Genomic DNA, 13,067 nt, shown 5'->3' on the forward strand with positions numbered 1-13,067 from the left:
ATCTCCTTTGTGGGACAGTGGTTCTCCTAAGGTGATGTTCTGTGCAGTCCTGTGTTGGTAGCTCAAACACTCCAGGCAAACCCATATTCAGTATATATGCTAATTTCAATCAGAATAAGTAGTTGCCCCTTGTAGGGTAGAAGAGGTCCAGTTTACTCAGCTGTGACCAAGTGATTCATTGGTCTCCTCATGGCATGGTATCAGGGGCTTATGGTAAGTACATATCTTTAAGTTATCACATTCTACCTTCAAATAAATCACATATAGCAATTTTATAGCACTATGAAAGTATTTCAACAGTATGTTTCCATTTCTCCCTTCCAGCCCATTGTATGGCTGTTCTACATTTAACTTCTACATATAAGTTGCCCACTACATTGTTACTATTTTTGTTCAAGCAATCAATTTTGTTTTTAAGAAATTTAAATAATATGAAAAAGTCTATATTTACCCATTCAGTTGCCATTTCCCAAGCCTATGAATTCCTAATTGCTTTCATATTAATATCATTTTACTTCTGCCTCAAGAATTTTAACATTCTTGTTTATGTAGGCCTGCTGGTAATGAATTATTTGAGCTTCTGTATGTCTGGAAAAGTCTTCACTTTGCCTACATTTTTGAAAAACAATTTTTGCTGGGTTATGTATTCAAGATTAAAGATTTAGAGTTTTTTCTTCAAAGCGTTTAAAATGTTGCTACATGTCTTCTTGCTTGCATTAGTTCTAGTGAACAATCTTCGTTCCCCTGTACATGACTTTTTCCTATTTACTTTTAATATTTTCTCTTCATCACTACTTTTAAGCAGTTTGATTATGATGTGCCTTGTAGTAGTTTTTTTAGTATTTTTTTGTACTTGGGATTTGTTGACCTTCTTGTGTCTATGGACTCAATGTTCATCAAATTTGGAATGTTTTTGCCCACTATTTCTTCAAATACTTTTTCTGTAAACGCCCTCAGTCCTTTGGGGACCTAGGATTAAAGCATCATTAACATTATACAGTGGATGTTCATCTCAGACATTTTAGAGGTTCTGTTTTTATTTTCTTTATACCTTTCATGTCTCTACACAGACAGTCTTTCTCCAGCATTTTTCTCATATCATTTGTTTCTTGTCCCTCAGCACCCACCATCTTCCTTCCCTGATGTGCAGGAACTTAAAAATCATTGTTTCATTTAGTTGCTCTGGTTTGTCAGGTTGGTTTTTTTGTTTGCTTTTCTGTTTGTTTTGTTTGTTTGTTTTCAAATGGGAGAGTAAATCTTGTTCCTGTTACTTCATCTTGGCAGCAAATTGAAATTCTTTCTAGGTCCTTTTAAAAAGAATCCCAGTTCTCTTTTAAATGTAAATTTTATCATAAGGAGTAATGCATTAAATTCCTGGCACCTCTTGTTATATATTTATGATCATCCACCTAATACCTGCCAGCCCTTTTCCTTACTAACAGAGCCTTGATTTTGTTTGGGTATGAATGTTCCAAGCCTCAGGGATAATAATAGTTTGTTTCATGTTGTAAAAAAAAAATCTCAGCTACTTTTTGTCAGTGAAGTTGTGGGCATATATGACTCAGTCTACTGAAGGATTTCTGGAAAAGTTTTTCTTCTAGACCAAAAATGGAGCTAGAGATAGAACAAAGCACTTTTCCTGTTACCCTTCATATTGTTCTTAGAAGACTTTGAGAGAGGATTTGATACTTGAATCTGTGTCAACAAGTTTGCGTTTAAGTGGCTACAATCTAGGGTGATACTGTCAAACACAGGAAGGAAGAACAGAGGAATTGTAGACAGGTTGCCCCCTACCTTGAACCACAGAACCACATGGGTGCTTCTACTTTTGGACTTCCTGTTAAGTGAGATAATATACAGTCCTAATATTTAAGCCATTGTTTTCCAGGATTTCTGTGACTTGCAGCCAAACACATCTTATTTACTTTCACCATGGCTCAATTTCTCAGATTTATCTGATTATTTTCCTCTAGAATGAAAAAGATAATGTTCTGAGAATAAAGGTTGCTATCAGAAGCAGTGGAATCTCAATGGCAAACCAGCTATTTCACAATTTTTCAAAGGAGTGGCACTATTTTAGTTATGACTGCCGTCAGTCAGAGAGCCCTGTAGACTTTCTCCTTTAATATTAGAGTCATTTCATAGACAATGGCTATGCAAAAGTTGTGCTGATAGGGAACTTGATGGCTTTGTCCTCAGAAGGAGAGCTGCATTAATTCTTGAATGGAATACTAACTTCCAATGGCCGTGATCCACAGGATGAAAAAAAACCTCTAGCCAAAGTTACTTGAAATAATATATATTAATACAGTTCCATCATAAATAATACATGCTGTTAATATGGCTTTAAATAATGTATAATGCTAGATTTGCATAATAAATAATACATAAATATGTAATCATCCCATGAAGTCATATGAAATTAGTAATCATGAAGGAAACTTAAGCTATTAACATGCTATGAAAGTCTTGCAAGTCACTCAGAGGGCCTTAATCAGTGCTGCTGTGTAATGTCTTAGCGAGAGGAACACCAGCCTTGTATAAAAGTATTTTATCCATGTATCTTAGGACTACAGAAGAGTAACTAGTAAGAGTCTTTTCATTAGACCCTTTTCATAGTCAATAAAGGGTTTCCAAGTTCTGTAAGGACACCACTATTTTTAATGTCTAATCCATCACTGGTTGAAAGACAACTAGAGAGTTATTTCCCAAAAAAAAAAATGAATGAAAATCATTGTCATTGATTCTACTGAACCTTCCAATTCTCTGAGGATTCACTTATTTTATTTAATAGTATTAAACAGTACCTTGGTACCCTGTGAGATGGACACCATTAACTTTATTCTCCAGTCTAGGGAACAATGAGTGGAAGAAGTAACTCACCCAAAGTCACCCAGAGAGGTAGTGGCAGGGAAGGGTATATAGCTCTCCTGACACCAAAGTTTATCGTTTTCCTTTACAATATACTACCCTGGCTTTCATTTTAATGTAGCTCTTCTCTGTGGGTTAAGATCCCGGGCATTTTATAATTTGGATTTAGCAGACCTTTGAATAATTCCTTTTGTGTGTTTGACACTGTATTAGACATCTCATGTCATTTGTCCCTATGGTAATCCTATTGGGCACTTGTATCTTCATCTCACAGATTAGGAAGATGAGGCTCAGAAAAATGAAGTGACATACCTCTGAGTGAGGCAAAGCTGAGTCTGGTGACTCCAAACCGCAGTGAGCTGCTGCATCCCTGGTGATGAGACGGGCTTCCTGCTTTCATACAAAGCTCTCGAGTCTTCTCCAAGGAGTATACCCAAGACCTCGCCCGGTAAAACTGGATGACTTTCCTCAGGCATAGGAAAGGTAACATTCCAGGAATGGAGGTTGAAGTCAAGAGATTTAGGGGCACCAAGGGCAAACTTTCTACTTCACAGATTTTCAAAGGACTGGCATTCTGAGCAGCATCAAGTGTGTTAGTAGCTGAGCCCATTCGTGGTACTTCATAAACACTCGAATTCTTGAGACCCTCATGTTCCACTCTTCTACAGTATATAGTTGGTTAAAAGTCCCCATTTTTCTGGTAATAGCATTCTTGGAAATTGTGCTTTGAGATCAGTCCTTCTGGGAAAGGCATAACCTACTGAAGAGGTACTGAGAAGAGTTGAAACCATAAATGTCGAGCTTACCCAGGAGAGTAAGTATAAACCGCTTGCATCTTTCAGGCTGAATTATAGCTTATCAAGCACACATTAAAACTTTAAGCCTTTTTTTCCTTAAGTAAGAATAAATCTAAGTTGACTATTCCAGCATATGTATTTGTTTTCCCTACACTGTCTATAAACCATGTCCAAGGTGAGTATTTATAAGCCTGAGCGAAAACTAGACAAACAATTCTGAGAATAAGTGACAACTATAACAGTTCGTGATAAGACAGTCACAACAAAGGAAATGCTATGCATTAAGTGATTTTTCTTGCAAATCCTTTATACATATGTCAGGCTGTGTGCTGGCAGAGTGAAAGAGAATAAATCAAAGGGAATACACGTGTAAGAAAGGGTTTTTAGGCAAACGCTGTCTTGCATGCATAAATCAAATAAATAGTGATTTAAAAAAAACCCCAAAGGAACAGGATAGTTTCTATGGAATTTTACACAATTAAGTTATTTAGTAGTTTCACAACAATTTGTATTTATGGAGCACTTTACAATTATTTGTTCATTAAATCTTATGACATTTCTGGCAAGCAGGTCTATACCATCAGTTTAATTTTATAGTCAAGGTAGATGAAGCAAGGAATTGTAAAGGAGCTTTCTGAAGGTTGCACAGCTAGGTTTGAGCAGGACTTACTTTAGAACTCTTGCTTCCACAATCTTGAGTTGCAGTCCTGGGTGGATGTTCAGTTGCCTCTTAGCTCCCTTCTAGAGGAGGGATGAGTCATGAGGCATACCTGGACATCCAGAGAAGGGTGTTTGTTAAAGGCAGTGGCTCCTGGCAGTTAATCTAGAAGCACCAGTGTTTGGTATTGGCATTAGCATTGCAGCTGGAATATGGACCCATTGGCATGTTGACACATGTGTATATGATACAAACACTCATCTGCAATAGAGCCTCATTTGAGATGTTCATATTGGTAGTCTAAAGCTGTAATTAGCCCAGGGCATGATACCTGGCAGGGGGGTGTGCTTTAAAAATAAACTAATGCCCCAGGATGAATTGAATCTATGAGACTAGGGCTTGGACAGGGATATTTTCAAAGAGTGACCAGGTTTTTCTGACTTGTGGTCAGAGTTGAGAACCACTGGTATAAAAATCCTTCCATGTCTGTAGCAGTTTGGCAGTTTGTTCACTGCAAAAAGACAGATGACGGAGCGACTAGTGAGGGCTCAAACTCAGCTCACACACAGTGTGCCCTAATTTTGAGGTGGCTTTTGTTCTCAGAAAAAGTGTCACCTATTGTCTAATTCCCACCAAGGAAGCCCCAAGTCATTCCCTTACTCTTGTATATGCATTATTGTATATCCTACGTATTTCATTTTCAGCTTATTTTCACTCCTGCATGCTTGGAACTTGATATACAAGAGGATACAGCAACAAAACCATCACAGTCTTGTCCCTATAGAGTCCACAGTCTGTTGAGAAGAAAAGCGACAGAACAGGGAGCTCCACAACATGGGAAGTGCTCCAGTAGGCATGAGTGCAAGAAGCTGGGGAGGACATTGGATGGGCACTCCACCCAGACCTGGGGCACCAAGGGACCTTGTAATGGAGGTGGTATAAAAGGGAAGGAGTAGCATTCATAGCTGAATGGCAGCATTTGAAAAAACCTGGAATTGAGAGACACTGAGGATTACTGGGGAACTGGCAGTGGTTCAGCCCTTCCTGATGGAGGGTGGAGGGAATAAAAGCTGGAGGGGGAGCTGGGAGTGCAGCAAGTTGTCCCAGTCTTCCAACAGCTGGGATGGCCACTTGCAAGCCTAATTACTGTACTGGGCTCCTCAGTCTTATCTTTCTCTTTCCATCTTTCCTCTCTCCCTAGGTCCCACCTTCTTTTCAGATACAGTCCTGAAAAGAAGAGCAGAAAGCACCAATTCCAAGTGTACTCTACTTCCTGTAATCTCCAGCTCTAGGTACTGAAAAGAAACAAAAAGCTTGGTAGCAGGCAAAGGAACAAACACTTGTAGGGATGCAGATGTCCCTGCCTCACTTGGTGCCACCTGGAAAAACCTCTAATTGGCTCAAATCCCTCCTTTCTTACCACTTTTAATTGATATGCCTGGTCCTGAACTCACATTCAACATTCCCATCCTAATTCCTGGACTGGTGGGGGTGGCATGGAGGTGGAAAATGGGGTGGTATGAATGAAACATGCTTGGGCATGAACTCATGAAATTACTGAAGCTGGTGGTGAGTACATGAGCATTGACTATACTAGCTCCTCTATTTCTGATTACGTTTGAAATTTTCTATTATAAAACAAAGAAAAACGAACACTTAAGATCCTCCAATGTTCCTTCTTTCATTTTGCTTATCACTGCCTCTAGTGATGTTCTGTTTTCAAGAAACTAATGTGACTTGATTCAGGTTGTCTTTTACTTCAAAGAGAATGCCTTTATTTTATCCATAGGGCTACTCTAATGAGTCAAATTTCTGAATCCATTAAAATCATGGTTCAGTGGATCAAAATTCACTTCATCCCTGAAAGCTTGGATAGGCTTTGTATATTATCCCATCTATTCCCTTCCTATTGGCCCCTCAGGGTTCTGATCAATGGTTTACCTTTCTGTCCTCTTGTGACCATGGCAACTTTTATCATTCAGGGATTAAGTTAGGCTTACCCTCTGATTCCACGTGCCCTGTGAAATCAGGAATGTTTCTCCATTCTCAGTTGGAAGGCCTGCAGTGGAAAAATGGACAGTCAGCCTTTGAGGAACTTCACTTCCCACATCTCCAAGCCTGTCCCGTCCCACTGCCACACAAACTGCCCAGCGACTGTCCTATCTTCTAAGGCATGAGACCTCGCACTTTAAAACTGGAATATTTTCCACAGGCCCTCAAGCCACGAAATCATTCCCTTTGTTTCACAACGCTCTAGAGTAATAGTGTACATGTTTGCCATGTACACATGGCCTCCACTGGACAGCCATGGGACCGTGTCCACACCCCTGCCATACCTGGCTATCACACTGTGTTCTGTGCTCTTCTCTACAACTGCTTCTCTCCAGTGATGGCGCTTCTTCAGGACAGGGGCTAGACAGTCTTTTTTAAATCCGCAGGACCCAGTGTTCTATTTGACTTATGGTAGATGATTCACATGCATTTGTTAAGTGAAGAAATATCATAATCATACTGAAATGTAAGCCTATCTACTTGGGAAGAAATTTATTTGGAAATACTGTATTTGGAAACAAACAAAAAGAGCATCCTGTATTTAAGTCTTCCAGCAGACAAAGGTGACCATGTCATACCGATCTTTTGATGACCTCCCTTTCCATACGTGTGAGCCATGACTTGACTTCCTTAGTCTGAGTCTTTTTTTTTTTTTTCCTTTTTACAGTGGCACCTGAGGCATATGGACATTCCCAGGCCGAGGATCAGATCAGAGCCACAGCCGTTGCCTATGCCAAAGCCACAGCCACACCAGATCCGAGCCACATCTGCAACCTGTACCACAGCTTATGGTAATGCCTGATCCTTAACCCACTGAGCCAGGGCGGGGATGGAATCTGCATCCTCACGTCAACAATGTTGGGTCTTTAACCTGCTAAGCCACAACAGGAACTCTGAGTTTGTCTTACTAGTCATTCTGCCCCAACTCTACCTCTTCCAAATCAGTCACTTGAATGAAAAAGAAAAACCAAAATTTCCATTTGTGCTTTTGTTAAGATTGAACCATCTTCCTTTTTTTAATTAAAATTTTAAAAAATTTTTTGAAATAATTTTTTCCATTATAGTTGATTTACAGTGTTGTGTCAATTTCTACTGTACAGCAGAATGACCCAGTCATACACACACACATATATTCTTTTTCAACCATCTTTTATCATTAAACCAAACTCTATAGCTTCTTATGGCTATAGCTAAAGACTTCATGACTCTTGTTTACTCCCAAAGGCCAGTTAACATTCCTCTGTGCTGTGATTCCCAAGGAGCCCAAGGATGGGGTTAGAGAGAGTGTACGGGAAGAACCTTCTCTACAACAAGGCAATGGGGACTGACTTTGCTCCACCCTGTCTTTGTTGGTTCTGTTTCCAGGACACACAGGAAGTGGATGAAGATTTGTAGTCTATTAAAGAGAAGCACCCCTAAGCTGCACCTTGAAAGAAAACAGAAGGGAGAATCAGCAGGCTCTGCCCTGCTATGCTACTGAGAAGTTACTAGATTACACAGGCATCCAACCATAATTTTTTTTCTTCCACTAGCATAAATCACACCAATATGACAGAACTCAACATGTACTTGAGCCAAATGTGCATATCGTGATTCTTTTGTCATCTCAACCAAATCCTAAAAAGAGGACTTTTATAGTTCTGCCCATCATTAGAAACATGACCTTTTCTTAATGGGCCTGAAAGGGCAAGGAGCCTTGAACAGCTGTAGCTGAAACTCTCCTTTGCTCACCTGCCCTCTCCTGCCAGTTTTCAGTACCTCCTGCCCTTCTGCACAGTTGGATGAACTGCACCCACTCTGGCTTTGCCACACCTTGACCACTCACTTGGGTTCATCTTACAGTTGAAGGGACTGAGACTTGGAGAAATTAAGACTGCTTCCCTTGCAGGACTGAGTCTCCAGTGAGCTCCCTGATAAAAAATCCCAAAGAGTAGTGTGTGGGCTGCAGTGCTGCAGGGGCTCAGGAAAGTGAAGGGCCCATCCCTTGCTCAGACAATGCTGCTCCAGCTTCCCGAGGGCATGTCTCTGCTTCTTTTCTGACTCCATCATTGTCCTGGCTGCCCCTCAAGGCCAGCGCCCCTGACTCTGTCTCATGGCACCCTCTCTCATTATGCACTCAATAAATGCCGTTGACAGACTGGCTGACTGCCTGCCTGACTAAAGATGGCATCTTTCCACCAAGGGCAACTGTCCTTTGCTGCCTTTATTTATTGCTTAATGTCAAAGGGTGTCATCAGCATGATATAATTTTCCTGAAATGCATATCAGGATTAATAAGAGAGTTAAAGAAATCTAAATTGTTGGAGAATATGGGTCCTAATTGGTATCATGTCATTAGTAACAGGGCTTAAGTAATGTCTCACAGGTGTAGAAATTTCTTGAGTTAAACCTGTCAATTTAACCCTGATTTTTCTCTAAATGTTCCCAATTTTTATGACATCATTCCTAGGTACATTAGTACATTAGATAATTTTCAAGAGAATAGAGTTACTTCCTATTACTTTAACTTTGGGAGGCAAAATTAAGTATAAGAAGCACATTTTATGCTGTTTAACAAATGATAAGAATTTTAAAAATATCCATTTTTCCATTTGAAGATCTCCCTGTTTTTTCAACAAATTGTCAGCAGGCCTTGCAATCAAAGCAAAAGCATTTCTCTCCCAAGCTATGTTCATCACCGTTCTTGCTTATATGATATGCAAGAGGATGGGGAGAAACATTTAAGTTCAATCAGATCCCTGGACAGCTTCTTCCTTAGTAAAACATTAAATAAAAGTATGCATACATACATACATACACAAACACACCCCAAAGAAATAGTAAATCCAGTTTTATGAGGTTTACAAAATGATTCTAAATTTTTAAAAAATCCATTCGTTATTTTACCTTTCCTGCCATTCTTTAAAATCTCCAAAACTGTTGCTCTCGCAAACACTCCCAAAATGCTGTCAGATGGGTTATCATTGCCTTGCACTTTTGTTCTTTTGTTAATTTTGGATAAAGTCCTAGAGTGTAGCATTATTATTGAACTCATTTCTGCTTAGGTCTCAAGTTTCCATAGCTCCTCTATTACCAAGTGGCAGTGCACCCTATAGGCACAATAAATAAATAATACAACACTGAAGCTATAACAAATCACAAAATACATTATTAAAAAAATTAAGAAATAAATATCCTCTTCTTACTTAAATAGAGATTGATTTTATAATGTGGAATGCTGAGGAGAGCTGCTCTGAGATATATTAAAGCCTGGGGATATGGAGAATACACTGTAATGGGCATTTTGCTCCCACAGCCAGAGGAAAAAAAAAATCCTCCAAGTGAATGGATGTATTTGTGAAATGGAGGCTGATATTCCGTGTTTGTTCACAAGCCAGATATGATGCACTGCCACCTTCATCATGTGAGGGAGGAGAGACCTGCAGGACACATCTGTCTTTCCTAAGCACAAACTGAGAGTCTAAATGAGAGTGATGAAGACAAATGCCTTCCTGAAAATGAAGTTGGAGAAGCACTGTTTCTTTCCTTTGACTTATAATTCCAATTCTGGCTTCCAAAAAGATGTTCTCGAACTTGGATTCTGCCAAGCTTCCTCCAAGGTGTTTTATTTAACAAGGAGAGGATATGGCAGAGATCTCTCCACAAGGTGTACATTCAAAAGAAAAAAAAAATAGGATCCCTTCTCAGACATATGAAAATTTTCTATGGAAAATAAAGTCTACCAGGTCCTTGGGCTCTCAGGAAATCACTCTTGTTTTGTTCATCTTGAGGTTTGTGTGGGGTCAGTGACCCACTGAAGCCACTACTTCTTTACTGAAGATGATACCATGGCCTCTGCTCTTACTCAGTCCTGGATCAGTTTGGCATTTCTCTATCCCGGCCCAAGAGGTCACAGGACTGAGCAAATCTTGCCAATTTCACTGCCCTTTGTAAAGTCTCCCAACACCTCTGCATAAGGGGAAAACACAATGGCCAACAATTGCTGCTATCCTTTCCCCACTCTGGAACTTTACAAGACATTTACTCTGGAGGCCCATAGAACAATTTAATTTCTTTATTTCATTGCTCTCTGTAAAAGATGCTGGGGAGATGCTAACGTCTTCCCAGAGCTGGGACCATAAACCCATGCAGAGGGAAGTTCCCACCTACTGAGTCATTTTTAACAGACTATTAGAAATGGTTTGCTTACAATGAGTTGATCCATTTGGGGATAATATAGAAAATACACAAGCCTCTCTGGTTCCAAAGTCTCTTAGGGCACTACTAGCCAAAAGCTTGACTGGTCTGTGTTTCTTATATTGGCTGTGTCCTTTATCTCCCATGCAAGAATAAAATGATGAACAAGATTCACACAATCATGCCTTCGTGGAGCTTACACTTTGAGCAACAGAGGCAGTGAAAAACAATGACTTATAAGTACGATTTATACTAAGTGTTACATTTGAAAGAAATAAGGAGCAGCAGTTAAAAATATTGAAGAGGGAAGCTTATTCTATGTAGGACACAAAGGAAAGAAGTGTCATTTAAACCACTCTTTATAAGATGAGAGGGAGCTAACCATGTGGGGAATGCATTTCATGCAAAAAGAAGAGCAGAGACCCTAAGGGGAGGACAAAGCTTGTCATGTCCTATAACAGAAAAATCAGGTTTAGGGACATGGCTGAGACCCACTATCTCTCCACCAAACTTCTCCTTTCAGTTTTGATTTGTAATCAGAAGGTGAAGTGACTGCTCAGCCAGAGACTGCATTTCCCAGCCCACCTAGATAGGTGAGACCATATGACTTGATTGTGACCAAAGAGTAATATAGATCTTTCTCAGCTTACTATGGGGTTATGTCTCAATAAACCACTCATAAGTTAAAACTATACCAAGTCAAAAATACCTTTAGAAGGATCTGGAAAAAGATGGCAGAGTGGAAGGAACTTGAGCACACCTCATCCCGTAAGAATAGCAAAACACAGTAAACTGCTGAAGAACCACTAACAAAAAATACTGGAACAAACCAAAAAAGATATTCTATATCCAGAGACAAAGAAACCACAACAAGAGGTGGGAGGGGTGCACTCACAATATAATCAAATCCCATTCCCTCCCCACCCTAGGGAGGGTGGTGACCCACAAACTGGAGAATAATTACGTCAGAGAAGTTCTCTCACAGCAGCTCAGGATCCCCAGCCTGGAGATCTGCCACTGAGAGGAGGAGCCACCACAGAGCATATAGCTTTGAAGGCCAGAAGGGTTAAAACACAGGAGATCCTCAGGACTAGGGGAAAGAGAGCTCCACTCCTGGAGGGCACACCCAAGATCTTATGCACACCAGAAACTGGTGACTTAATAGGAACTTGAGTCAGACATACCTGCTGGTCTTGCAGGGTGCTGTGGGGAAACAAGGGTATCTGTGGCTCTCTGCAGAGTCAGAAAAGCTGATGGTGCAAGTTATCTGCGAGTGTTTTTCTATTTGAACACTTTATGGAGGCAAATATCTTGCTTGGGTAATTATCATCAAAACCTTGCCTCACCCAATACCCTGTAGACTCTTAAGACTGGGATGCCTCAAGCTAAACAATTAATAGCGTGGGAACACAGCCTCACCCATTAGCAGATAGACTACCTAAAGATTTCCTGAGCCCAGAGCCACCTCTAGACATGCCCCTTGGCATGGCCTGTCATGAAGAGGGCCAATACCCAGCTTCACCCACCACTGGGCAGGAACTGGACCCTCCCACCAGGAAGCCTACACAAGGCTCTAGACCAGCCTCACGCCCACCAGAGGGCAAACACAAGAAGACAATTAGATTTCCACATCCTATGGAACTGAGTCCAAAAACACAGGTCAGAACCTCCCCTGGGGAGTTCTCTCATGGGTCAGTGGGTTAAGGATCCCATGTTGCCATTGCTGTGGCTGGTTACAGCTGTGATATGAGTTTGGTCCCTGGCCTAGGAACTTTTGCATGCCTTGGGCACAGCCCTCCCCCCCCCCCACCAAAGCCCCCAAATCATGAAACCTAACCTGGGACCAGCTGGTCTCTGGACTTTGGGTGACAAGAGGAAAGAGTACTGCTGGGACACATAAGACATTCCCTACAGAGGGCCATTTCTCTAAGCTTGTGAAACATCACTAACCTTTCACATACATAAAAATACAAATAGAAATTTAGACAGAATTTATGTGATGGCATAAAAATAAATTCCAAAAGAAGAAACAAAATAAAACCCCAGAAGAACAACTAACTGACATGGAGACAGGCAATCTACCTGAGAAAGAGTTCAGAGTAGTGATCATAAATATGATCCAGGAGTTCCAGTCATGGCTCGGCAGAAACAAATATGACTGTATACACTAGGACGCAGGCTCAATCCCTGACCTCGCTCAGTGGGTTAAGGATCCAGCATTGCCATGAGCTGTGGTGTAGGTTGCAGATGTGGCTCAGATCTGGCATTGCTGTGGCTGCGGTGTAGGCTGGCAGCTGTAAATCTGATTCAATCCCTGGCCTGGGATCCTCCATATGCTGCAGGTGTGGCCCTAAAAAGACAAAAAAAAATTTTTTAATTAAAAATAAAAAAAAATAAAAAATAAAAAAAAAAAAGATGATTCAAGAACTTGGGAAAAGAATGGATGCACAGAGAAGTCAAAGAAGTTTTTTTTGTTTTGGGTTTTTTTTTTTTTTTGTCTTTTTGCCATTTCT

The 13,067-nt window shown here is 40.5% G+C and overlaps 2 long non-coding RNA genes across 7 annotated transcripts in view; one reads left to right on the forward strand and one right to left on the reverse strand.

Moving 5' to 3' along the window:
• LOC102167681 (uncharacterized) overlaps positions 1-10,049 on the forward strand; it is a 310,638-nt gene extending 300,589 nt beyond the window's left edge. For 3 of the 6 annotated variants that reach the window (XR_014831399.1, XR_014831403.1, XR_014831401.1), the window contains 2 exons: positions 3,146-3,354; positions 5,528-7,427. This is a non-coding gene — a long non-coding RNA (uncharacterized LOC102167681). Of the gene's footprint in view, positions 1-3,145; positions 3,355-5,030; positions 7,428-7,743 lie in introns of those variants that run through there. The other 3 variants (XR_014831400.1, XR_014831404.1, XR_014831402.1) reach the window with 3 other exon arrangements.
• Positions 778-13,067, reverse strand: part of LOC110257213 (uncharacterized) — a 149,495-nt gene continuing 137,205 nt past the window's right edge. The window contains exons 4-6 of the long non-coding RNA XR_014831405.1: positions 6,327-6,385; positions 4,339-4,438; positions 778-3,642 (exon numbers count right to left, since the gene is read on the reverse strand). This is a non-coding gene — a long non-coding RNA (uncharacterized LOC110257213). The remainder of the gene's footprint in view (positions 3,643-4,338; positions 4,439-6,326; positions 6,386-13,067) is intronic.

Source organism: Sus scrofa, chromosome 16 (genome assembly GCF_054392235.1).
Source record: "Sus scrofa isolate SSC_HxYL_T2T_F1_AM1 chromosome 16, Sscrofa_HxYL_maternal_Yorkshire_Landrace_v2.0, whole genome shotgun sequence".
NCBI classification, from domain to species: domain Eukaryota; kingdom Metazoa; phylum Chordata; class Mammalia; order Artiodactyla; family Suidae; genus Sus; species Sus scrofa.